The sequence below is a fragment of the Bufo gargarizans genome, chromosome 5 (genome assembly GCF_014858855.1).
Source record: "Bufo gargarizans isolate SCDJY-AF-19 chromosome 5, ASM1485885v1, whole genome shotgun sequence".
NCBI lineage: Eukaryota > Metazoa > Chordata > Amphibia > Anura > Bufonidae > Bufo > Bufo gargarizans.
Genome location: NC_058084.1, coordinates 367,425,503 through 367,437,702, shown reverse-complemented (window position 1 = coordinate 367,437,702; position 12,200 = coordinate 367,425,503). Strand labels below are relative to the sequence as shown.

The window sequence follows — 12,200 nt, the reverse complement described above, 5'->3', positions numbered from 1 at the left end:
ATATTAGGTATAACCGCATCCGTAATGATCGGCTATATAAATATATCACATGATCCACCCTGTCCGATAAACACCATCAAATAAAATAAAAATGTAAAAAAAAAAAATTTTTGTCAACTTACATCACAAAAATTGCAACAGCAAGCGATCAAAAAAGCGTATGCCCCCAAAATAGTACCAATTAAATCGTCACCTCATCCCGCAAAAAATGATACCCTACCCAAGAGAATCGGTCAAAAAATAAAAAAAGCTATCACTCTCAGACAATGGAGACACCAAAATATTATTATTTTTTGCTTCAAAACTGCTATTATTGTGCTAAAGTGAAATAGATGAAAAAAAGTATACATATTAGGTATTGCCACGTCCGTAACAACCAGCTCTATAAAAATATCACATGACCTAACCCCTCAGGTGAACACCCTAAAAAAATAAAAACTGTGTAAAAAAAAAAGCCATTTTTATCACCTTACATCACAAAAATTGCAACACCAAGCGATCAAAAAGGCATATACCCCCCAAAATAGTAGCAACCAAACCGTCACCTTATCCCGTAGTTTCTAAAATGTGGTCACTTTTTTGAGTTTCTACTGTAGGGGTGCATCAGGGGGGCTTCAAATGGGACATGGCATCTAGAAACCAGTTCAGCTAAGATCTGCCTTCCAAAAACCATATGGCGTTCCTTTCCTACTGCGCCCTGCCGTGTGCCCATACAGCAGTTTACGACCACATGTGGGGTGTTTCTGTAAACCGCCGAATCAAGGTAATAAATATTGAGTTTTATTTGGCTGTTAACCCTTGCTTTGCTGCTGAAAAAAAATGGATTAAAATGTAAAATCTGCCAAAAAAGTGAAATTCTGAAATGTAATCTCCATTTTCCATTAATTCTTGTGGAACACCTAAAGGGTCAAAAAAAGTTTGTAAAATCAGTTTTGAATACATTGAGGGGTGCAGTTTCTAAAATGGGGTTATTTTTGGGTGGTTTCTATTATGTAAGCCCCACAAAGTGAAGATTTGCTTCCAAACTTCTAAGCCTTCTAACGTCCACAAAAAATAAAATGTAATTTTCAAAATGATCCAAACATGAAGTAGACATATGGGGAATGTAAAGTAGTAACTATTATATGAGGTATCACTATCTATTATAAAACTAGAGAAATTTAAATTTGGGAATTTTTCTAAATGTTTGGTAAATTTGGGATTTTTTCACAAATAAAGGTGAAACATATTGACTCAAATTTATGACTATCATGAAGAACAATGTGTCACAAGAAAACAATCTCAGAATGGCTTGGATAGGTAAAAGTGTTCCAAAGCTATTACCACATAAAGTGACACATGTCAGATTTGCAAAAAATAGCCTGGGCAGAAGAGCGAAAACCATCTCGGGGTAGAAGGGGTTAAAATCACAGCAAACTTGCACTGTGGGCAAATTTTACATAAACAGCATGATGTGGGGTGGATTCTGCTGCTGCAGATTTACATGTGGACGTAATCTCACCTTTTCTTTTTTTCCAAGGCTTAAAACACGTGAAGACTGCACCAAACTGTACTGTGCACTGCCATATATCAATATTGTAAGCCATCAATACTTATCATGGGGTCTGAACTGCAGCCCCCCCACACATACAGTAAAAAGGGCCCCATTATCCTGTAAGTCATGCACCCCCATTTTTGTTTACACAGACACAATGGCTCCTCCATAAGACGACTGTACCAAACACTGTGTCATGTGCTGTTAAGGGTACTTTCACACTAGCGTTTTTTTCTTTTCCGGCATAGAGTTCCGTCACAGGGGCTCTATACCGGAAAAGAACTGATCAGTTTTTTCCCCATGCATTCTGAATGGAGAGTAATCCGTTCAGTTTGCATCAGGATGTCTTCAGTTCAGTCGTTTTGACTGATCAGGCAAAAGAGAAAACCGTAGCATGCTACGGTTTTCTCTCTGGCAAAAAAAACTGAAGACATGCCTGAACGCCGGATCCGGCATTTTTTCCCATAGGAATGTATTAGCGCCGGATCCGGCATTCAGAATACCGGAATGCCGGATCCGTCGTTCCGGCATGCGCACGCGCAGATCGGTAAAAAGGAGAAAAATGTACAAGACGGATCCGTCGGTCCGCATGACAAGCGAAGAGACGGATCCGTCCTTGCAATGCATTTGTGAGACGGATCCGCATCCGGATCCGTCTCACAAATGCTTTCAGTCAGCAGCAGATCGGCGGATCCGGAGGCCAGTTCCGACGACGGAACTGCCCTCCGGATCACACTGCCGCAAGTGTGAAAGTAGCCTTAAATAAAAAGCACATATAAAGCCAAGTGTACCTGGATAAGGAGATCCAGAACTCCTTCATCCATGGCACCATGGCCCCTTCACTGTGATGACTGCCGAAGGCATTGGACCACCACTAATCAGACATTATCAGCAGGAATTGATATGATGTGCAGGCAGCAAGATGATAAGTTGAGGGACACATCAATGTAGAGGAAGCAGGGAAAGCGGTGTTAATTGCAGTCCTATGTAACACCACAGATAACACAGTGATAACTCTGAGTACTGATAATGTAATAGATATAAACTGCAGTCCTATGTAACACCACCGATAACACATCGATAACTCTCTGAGTACACATAATGTAGGAGACATCACCTGAAGTCCTATGTAACACCATAGATAGCACAGTGATAACTCTCTGAGAACAGATAATGTAACAGATATAACCTGCAGTCCTATGTAACATCACAGATAACACAGCGATAACTCTCTGAGAACAGATAATGTAATAGATATAACCTGCAGTCCTATGTAACATCACAGATAACACAGCGATAACTCTCTGAGTACAGATAATGTAACATATATAACCTGCAGTCCTATGTAACGCCACAGATAACACAATGATAACTCTCTGAGTACAGATAATCTAGAAGATGTAACCTGCAGTCCTGTGTAACACCTCAGATAACACAATGATAACTCTGAGTACAAAAAATGTAGTAGATGTAACCTGCAGTCCTATGTAATACCACAGATAACACAATGATAACTCTGAGTACAGATAATGTAATAGATATAACCTGCCGTCCTATGTAACATCACAGATAACACAGTGATAACTCTCTGAGTACAGATAATGTAGTAGAGGTCACCTGCAGTCCTATGTAACACCTCAGATTAACACAGTGATAACTCTCTGAGTACACATAATGCAGTCGATGTCACCTACAGTCCTATGTAACACCACAGATAACACAGTGATAACTCTCTGAGTACAGATAATGTAGTAGATGTCACCTGCAGTCGTATGTAACACCTCAGATAACACAGTGATAATTCTCTGAGTATAGATAATGTAGTAGATGTAACCTGCAGTCCTATGTAACACCACAGATAACTTAGTAGACATAACTTGACACTCTGAAGGGAGGCTCTTCCCCCACCATGCATAGTTACTATACCAGGACAGTATTTTCAGTGAGGGGGAGGCAGGTGACCATGGGGGTCCTGGAGGGGGTATGCCATTGAGCGGGGTTGATGATGTGCAAAGTGTATGGATAGTGGTGGGGACTCCATCAAATACACAACTTAAAGACTATATACACCTTTTAGGGCATTTTTGTATTATTGCATTGGACTCATTTTGAGCTAAAACATCTTTTCAATTGGTCTTGATTAAAAATGTGTGCACCTTTCTTTGTACAGCCTTGAGATTCTCTAGTAGCAGGATTGTTCCATCAGGCAGCTCAGCTGACGGCTTCTGATCTCTGACCTCCTACCTAAGCACTCATTATAGCTCAATTTGTATCTTACTGATAAGAATAAAGGCTTAAATAAGTGTTTATAGCCTTTTAGTAATTTAGAGATAAGGTTTATTAGATGACGCCACAAAGTGAAAGTAAAAGTACGTTCCCCACAGCTAGACAGTTAACCCTGTGTCACAGAATGGATGAATATTCTTAATAAAGACCAGTTTAAGGAATTGTAGCCAGCCCCATTCCCAGGTATCAATCTCATGTAACGCGGTGCTTGCTGCAGCTTTATTTCAATCAGTTTAAGTCTCCTCCACTTCTTGAGGCTTCTTCTACTCTGCCTGACCTGTCAGCACAATGAACTCCCGCCAGACTCCAGAATATGGGTCGGCAACGGGGATGCTCCATCTGCGTGTGTGCAGCAGCAGCGTGATGTATGCACGCAGGGAAACCACACGGGTCAGGAGACGGGGCACGCAGTGGAGGAAGATAGGGTTTCACTGCGAGGTGACAGTCACATCAAGAACATTTTGCTACTTTCTGCCCCCCACCCAATAACTAATAAGGAGTAGATAACACTACAGGTAAGGCTATATTCACACTTCATCAAGTTGTTCATTTTTCAGTTTTGTCAGATGATCAGGAAAAAGAACATAATGGAGTGCCTGATCTGTGATATGTGACAGACATCGATGGTGCCTGACTTATAATGGGGTTCGAATGGGAAGAATAATGCTGCATGCTGCACTTCTCTTTCATCAACTATTAAGGCTCCTCCAATGGAAGTCTGAACGGAGCCTAAAGGTCCCTTTACATGCATCGATCATTGGTCACATTATTAGTATTTTCCCAAAAATTTACCCATGTAAAACTGCCTGCAATCGTGTTCATCGGGCGATCGTGTCGTTCAGCTGGCATCAAAATGATCTTTTCTGGGCCGGGGTTGGCCCAGAAACAATGATTCTCTATGGGGAAAAGCGATCACAGAGGCCATCGCTTCTCCCCATACAGTGCAGATGATTGCTGTATGTAAATGACCATCAGGCAATGTTTGGTTCATTCACAATAATTCCCTATAATGTCCGTTCATGGAAAAAAGCTTTTTTTTTTTTACAATACAGTTATAAAAATACATAAAATCTGTTCTGTTTTCAAGTATTTGGCATAAAGATAATGGGGACAGTTGTTCTCTAGGGCATAATGAGTTTCTTTTTTCTATCTATAATTATTTTCTGATGTCTACAGAATACAAGCCATTTCACCAGAGGAAGCATATATGGAATAAAACTTTACATAACATCCTTCTGTAGCCTCAGGTTTCACCGATGAACAATCCAATTAATAAAAAAGAAAAAAACGACCATTTACCACAATCATGTTAGTATCAGGCCTACAGTCACGCTGTTAGCGTAGCAGGAAGCTAGCCATTCAGGGACGTCAGTCCAAAAATCTGAATATTCATTTTAAGTTTTCTTTGAATGTTCTTTTTTTCTAAACATCAGATGCCTTTATATTCCACAATCCAGCTACCTACATAATATAAGAAGCAGTAGTGCATAGGTCCCGTGAATCAGGGACCGTGACATCTAATGAACATCCCATAGGCACAAATTAGTAATAAAACAGGGAAACTAGTTTCCTGGACTCAGATGAGACGCACACGGATAGAAGCCGACTTCTTTCATTTCCAGGTGACTTGCATCCAGCACACAGAAGCCATCACATGTGCCTTGTGTGATCACCGGCATGTAGAGGTACAGCATCCACACTGTCACAGCAATACATGAAATCATCCCGTGGACATGTATGGGTAGACATTGGGACGCAGTATACTGCAATGATAGATAGACAAAATCATACTGTGACAGACAGACAGATGACAGATAGATAGATAGATAGATAGATAGATAGATAGATAGATAGATAGATACCGTAAATGGATAGATAGATAGATTAGATAGATAGATAGATACCGTAAATGGATAGATAGATAGATAGATAGACGGATAGATAGACGGATAGATAGATAGATAAAAGGATAGATAGATAGATAGATAGATAGATAGATAGACGGATAGATACCGCAAATGGATAGATAGATAGATAGATAGATAGATAGATAGATAGATAGATAGATAGATAGATAGATAGATAGATAAAAGGATAGATAGATAGATAGATAGATAGATAGATAGATAGATAGACGGATAGATACCGCAAATGGATAGATAGATAGATAGATAGATAGATAGATAGATAGATAGACGGATAGATACCGCAAATGGATAGATAGATAAAAGGATGGATGGATAGATAGATAGATAGATAGATAGATATAGTGTAGTATGAGATACAGAGAGCTGGATAGATGAAACAACTTTTCTCGAGCCTGTGGTATGAGGGGACTAAAACTTTGCATCTGCCATGGATGAAGCAGCAATCACCTAATTTAATGGACTTTTGGAGTCCTCCTTTTTATCTATGTCCTGCTTAGATAGATAGATAGATAGACAGATAAAAGAAAAAAAAAAGTTAAATAAAGACGAAGCACACTAACGGTCGGGTGCAGAATCAGGCCAATATGAACCGGCACCATGGTCCCATTCAATGGAGAAAATTCAAAAAGCCAGCAGTACTCCAATCCATCTATCTATCTATATAGATGATAGATAGATAGATAGATAGATAGATAGATGGAAAGATAGATAGATCGGATAGACAGATCGGATAGACAGATGGATAGATAGGATAGATAGATAGATAGATAGATAGATAGATAGATAGATAGATATAGAAGACAGATATAGATAGATAGATAGATAGATAGATAGATAGATAGATAGATCAGATAGATAATAGATAGATAGATAGATAGAGAATACAGTTATAGATGATAGATAAACAGATAGATAGATCGGATAGACAAATGTATAGATAGGATAGATAGATAGATAGATAGATAGATAGATAGATAGATAGATAGATAGATTCATAGAGGTTAACAAATTGGATGTATAGATAGATATAGATAGACTGATAAAAAGCAAGCGACAGACAGCCAGACGCACAAGTTAGAGAGGGCTGGAGTCCACAGTCTTGGACTTCTGGAAGAAAACACCAGTGTCATGCAGACATCCCTGACTGGAATCCACAATTCCGTTTCTCCAGGACCTCTGGAGGTCAGCAGCTGGAGCAGAGCTCAGGTGCAGTTGGTGTCAGCAGTCCAGGCCCACTCTCTACCTGCTGGAAATCAGACTGCTCATTGTGAATAGCACAGATGGAGGGGTCTCTTTCCCACAACCATAAACCAGGTAGGAATGAGGAGATGTGTCCAGAGCTGTAGACCTCCAGCACATACATACAGTCACGTAACACAAGTGAATCCACTCATTTATATTCATTCCTCATAAAGGCAATTCCTAGCAAAAATAAGAGGATGTAAAAAACAAGAACACAGAGGAAAACTCTCATCATCCAAATCAAAAGACAAAAAAGGGGGAAAAATAGCGTTCAGCCGTAGGCGCTGATGCGACAAACTCCTTCTGAAGAATGGACTCATTGCCCCCAGAACTGCATGAGGTGGGGGCATGGATAGAGCAGAGATGTTCCCAGACTAGGGCTTGTATTCCTCACCACAGAGACTGCAGGGACTGCTAACCTAGGGGGTCTTTCCTGTAGGGGGAAGAGCACAGGGTATCCATCTGGGTAGAAGGAGGGGATACTATGGGCATGAGATGTGGCTTCATTTAGATGAAATGGGGTGTAGCACTGAGCTGGCAGAGAGCAACATTGGAAATAGCTTGTAATGTCTTGGAGGACTTCAGAGAGGTATCAGAAGAGGTGACTTTTCTCAGCTGCTACATCAACAAGTCCAATTCCCTCCTCCTGACAGCAGACACCATGGTCCCTTCACCGTGCACATGCAGACAATTCCCTGTCACGAGTGTCGTCGTGACTATTCCCCTGGACCATGTCTGGTCAGCCAGGAGGGTCAGTGTGAGGGTGACAGCAGCAGAAATACATACACAATAACTCCTGACTGGAAACTTGGCGGGAGTTGAATACCGATACAGGCAGCCACAGCACAGGCAGCCACAGCACAGACAGCTCAAGGAGAAGACGATGCAATGGCAGCTTCCAAAGAGCAACAGGCGTCAGCGAGCAGAGAAGACGGAGCACTTACCTGAGCAACTACCTGACGCCGCTGCAAGGAGAGGGAGACAGGGACACCATGCTGCTCGTGCTCTCCTGTGTCGCCGGGGGAGAGTCCAGCCTTGACCCGTGCCTCACAGCACTGCTACCATCCCCTGTCCACAGAGGGCTCCTCCTGCTGCAGCCCCGGGGAGGAGAGACCCCGTGAATGTGGAGGAGCCAGACAATGCACGCACACCCAGCACAGGCTGACTGACTGGGTATCTCCTCAGCTCCGAGGGGCTGGGTGCTGCTGCTGCGATGAGGGTGGGTGGGTGTGATGGTGACTACACCACTGTCATCATCTCTCTGCTGGGTGTATGATTTTCAGGCATGACCCTGTTTCCAGCTAATAATCTGGTAGCAGCCATCATCATCATCTGACAGGGATTTCTTCTAGTCACTGCCTGGCTGCTTGCTTACCAGTCACATTACAGCTACCTGTCTGGCATCAATAATTCCTCCAGGTTGGAAAGCAGCCCTGGGAAATTGTGCCATCCATTCAGGTGCCAGTCTGAGACAGCTCCTAATAATGGGGTCATATTTTATATTTATTAACATCCTTTCTCTGCCTCAGCAAAAGTGCAGTTTATTTGGCAGAAATGTAAAATATAAGGGTGCACAGGATTCGCAGGGGACATTTATCAAATGGGCGAGAGATTTACAGAGGGTGCCAACCCCTGCCAAACACATGGACCTGCCAACTGGGCAATAACTCCTAGAAATGAGCAATTGTGCAGCAAACAAGCAATATCACTAGAAGAGAGCCAGGAACAAGAAACTACCCCAGAAAAACATGCAGGGCCCCTACACAAACCATAACCCCATAGGCACCTGCAGTTGCCCAGAAAACACGCTGTACCCTTAGACATGATCAGCTACCTCTTAGGAACACATAATTAACCCCTATATATGAGCAATTACCTCACATGCATGAGCAATTACCAGACAAAAAAGTAATACCCCTAGACATACTTCAAGCAATTACCTCAAAGGACAAGCAATTACCCCCGGCCTCAAACACACATTACTCTGAGACATGAGCAATAACCCACTAGGTATGAGCAAATCTCCAAAACATTTGCGTTACTTCTAGATATCAGCAATCGCCCCGAGATATAAGCAATGCCCCCAAACACTTGCGTTACTTCTAGATATCAGCAATCGCCCCTAGGTATAAGCAATACCCCCAAACATGGGGGCAAATGACACACTCTAATACTGACATTCCTAAATAAATAAATGACATCAACAACATAGTGGAGGAAATGGCCGCTGTGCGTTATTAAGGGTCACTTAAAAATATTTTACAACCATACGTTAAATAAATAAATAACTTTTAAAATACCAACATAACCGATACCATAAGACCAATAATAAATTAACCATATAAAGACCAAGATCCACTCAGCATGAGCTGAGCGACACTACCCCTCTAATAAAGCCCAGCGACAGGTGACACAGTGAAAAAATTAGGGGAAGGGGGGGTGGGACGCTGGTCAGCTCTCCAGGCACTTCTGAGCCAGCTCCGCTGAACCTGAAAATATAAAGGGGAACAGATTCCCGCCGATAATACAGCAACAAATCAGGGAGCTGGAAATCACCCCCAGCAACAGGCAGCAACCAATCAGCTGCTTTCTTGACACACCGCAGCTGGAAACTTCTGGAATGCAGGTAAGACATTTCTGAGGTGATTTTACCTGAAATAGAAAAAAGGGTGGGAAAAGACATACAGGGAAAGAAACAAGGCCCTTAAACCTTTATCTTTTCTGCCTAACAATGGTGTCATTGCCCTCATGTCTCCCCCCAAGCTACCAAGCTAGACGCTCTGGTGGGGTCAATTCATTTGCGTTACTACTAGATATCAGCAATCGCCCCTAGGTATAAGCAATGCCCCCCAAACATTTGCGTTACTACTAGATATCAGCAATCGCCCCTAGGTATAAGCAATACCCCCAAACATTTGCGTTACTTCTAGATATCAGCAATTGTCCCTAGGTATAAGCAATACCCCCAAACATTTGCGTTACTTCTAGATATCAGCAATCGCCCCTAGGTACAAGCAATGCCCCCAAACATTTGCGTTACTACTAGATATCAGCAATCACCCCTAGGTACAGTATAAGCAATGTCTCTAGAGATAAGCAATTTTAGTACATCCTAGGAATAATCAATTGTACCAGGAAATTACACATTACTCCTATATATGAGCAATCACCTCTTAAAAACAAGCACTTACCCCCTAGGCACAAGCAATAACCCGCTAGTCACCAATAATTGCTCATCGTACATGCAATACCCCTGGGCATGAGCAATAACTTCCTGGGAACAAGAAATAGAGAAACAAAAAAAGGAGCTTAAAAAAAGGGAGGTGGGGGTCTGAGGGATATAGGAAAATAGGGGGAGGGAAACGGGAAGGTAGGGGATTTTCGGGGGGGGGGGGGGAGGGGAGGGGAGCGAAAGGATGCCTGAACAAAAAGAAAGGACTGGAGAGTCAGAGAGTGAGGTGATGAGGCTGCTTCACACCAAACAACGGTCTAGCTGGCAGGCTGTAGTAAACACAATTATAGAACAAAAGAAAGGGAAAAGGTGGTGGAGCGCCTAGTTGAGGTCAGAGAAACAGGTAATTAGGAAGCTATATCAATCAGACATTTAAAAATGTAACTCTATAGTATCAGAACGGAGACCATAGAAACCCAAGGTGTGGGGTTAAACAGTTGTTAGACACCTGCTGATAAACAGTTGGTACACACCCATTGTAAAGTGATAGGCGCCCAGTGTCCAGGGAGTCCCAGAGGTTGGGTACGCAAAATGATTTATTTAAAAGAGTTTTGTGGAAGTGAGCAAGATCAAAAAAACAAAATTACTTAAGAAGTTACTAACAATAAAATCTGAATGTATCCGTATGTTTAGGCCACATCAGGACCCGTACACACTTCGTATAGTACTGGCGCAAGATAAACTCAAGACACTTGACGCCAAACTCTCCCTCGCTGAGGTCGCATGAAGAGGACATATAGGAGTTTACCAATCTACATGCGACCTCGGCGAGGGAGAGGTTGGCATCAGGTGTCCTGAGTTTATCTTGCGCCAGTACTATATGAAGTGTGTACGGGTCCTGATGTGGCCTAAACATATGGATACATTCAGATTTTATTGTTAGTAACTTCTTAAGTAATTTAGTTTTTTTGATCTTGTTCACTTCTACAAAACTCTTTTAAATAAATCATTTAGTGTACCCAACCTCTGGGACTCCCTGGACACTGGGTGCCTATCACTTTATAATGGGTGTGTACCAACTGTTTATCAGCAGGTGTCTAACAACTGTTTAACCCCTCACCTTGGGTTTCTATGGTCTCCGTTCTGATGCTATAGAGTAAAATTTTAAAAATTTCTAATTGATATGGCTTCCTAATTACCTGTTTCTCTGGCCTTAACTAGGCGCTCCACCACCTTTTCCCCTTTCTTTTGTTCTATAATTCCTAGGAACAAATAAGTGCCCCAGCAAATATGCAATACGGTATAGATGTGAGCAATTATCTAATAGGAATGAGCAATTACCTCTTAGGAGCGTCTACCCCCTAAAGTACTGTAGATCAATTACCCCGAGAAACTTACAATACTCCTAGACACAAGCAAGGACTCTCTAGGAGCCAGAAATTATTCAGCAATCATGTCATACCCATAGATAGGAGCAATACCCCTTAAGCATGGGCAATTGCCGAGCAAAGATGCAATCTCGCTAGACACAAGCAGTTACCCTTAGGAACTAGTAACTGCACTGGACACAAAGAATAACCTCTTACGGGTGGGAAATTCTTAGTAAACGTGAAATATGCCCAGACATAAGGTACTGTCCAGCATACAGTATCACTAGACATAAGCAAGTACCCCGTAGAGATGAGCAATTACCCCAGAAAACATACTATTAGACTAGACTTAACTCCCATCCCTTAACACCTAGACATGCAATTACCCCAAGGCACAAGTAATTACCCCTCAATAACAAAAATATTACTGGTTATTCTAAATTATTTGGTGACACATACAGCATCTGATCCTCTGGGAGTTACTACCCGGCAGTTGGATGTAATTTTGGCGGTCACTGTTGGCAACAAATTTTTGAGGAAAGATATTGTAAAGAACATTTTGCTAATCCTGTTTCCTAACCATATACAGAAAAAAAGTAAGTTTATGGATTTAGCCTACCGTTCCCCCAACTGTCCCCCATCTTTTCCATGATTGCCCAAGACAATAT

The 12,200-nt window shown here is 42.0% G+C and overlaps 1 protein-coding gene across 2 annotated transcripts in view; it reads right to left on the bottom strand.

Annotated features, from left to right (window-relative positions):
- Positions 1–8,150, bottom strand: part of LRRC3B (leucine rich repeat containing 3B) — a 265,493-nt gene extending 257,343 nt beyond the window's left edge. Inside the window, exons 1-2 of one of the 2 annotated variants that reach the window (XR_006390067.1) lie at positions 7,935–8,150; positions 5,365–5,583 (exon numbers count right to left, since the gene is read on the bottom strand). The gene's annotated coding sequence lies outside the window, so the exon portion shown is untranslated. Of the gene's footprint in view, positions 1–5,364; positions 5,584–7,934 lie in introns of those variants that run through there. The other variant, XM_044294831.1, reaches the window with a different exon arrangement.
- Positions 8,151–12,200: the final 4,050 nt, after the last annotated feature.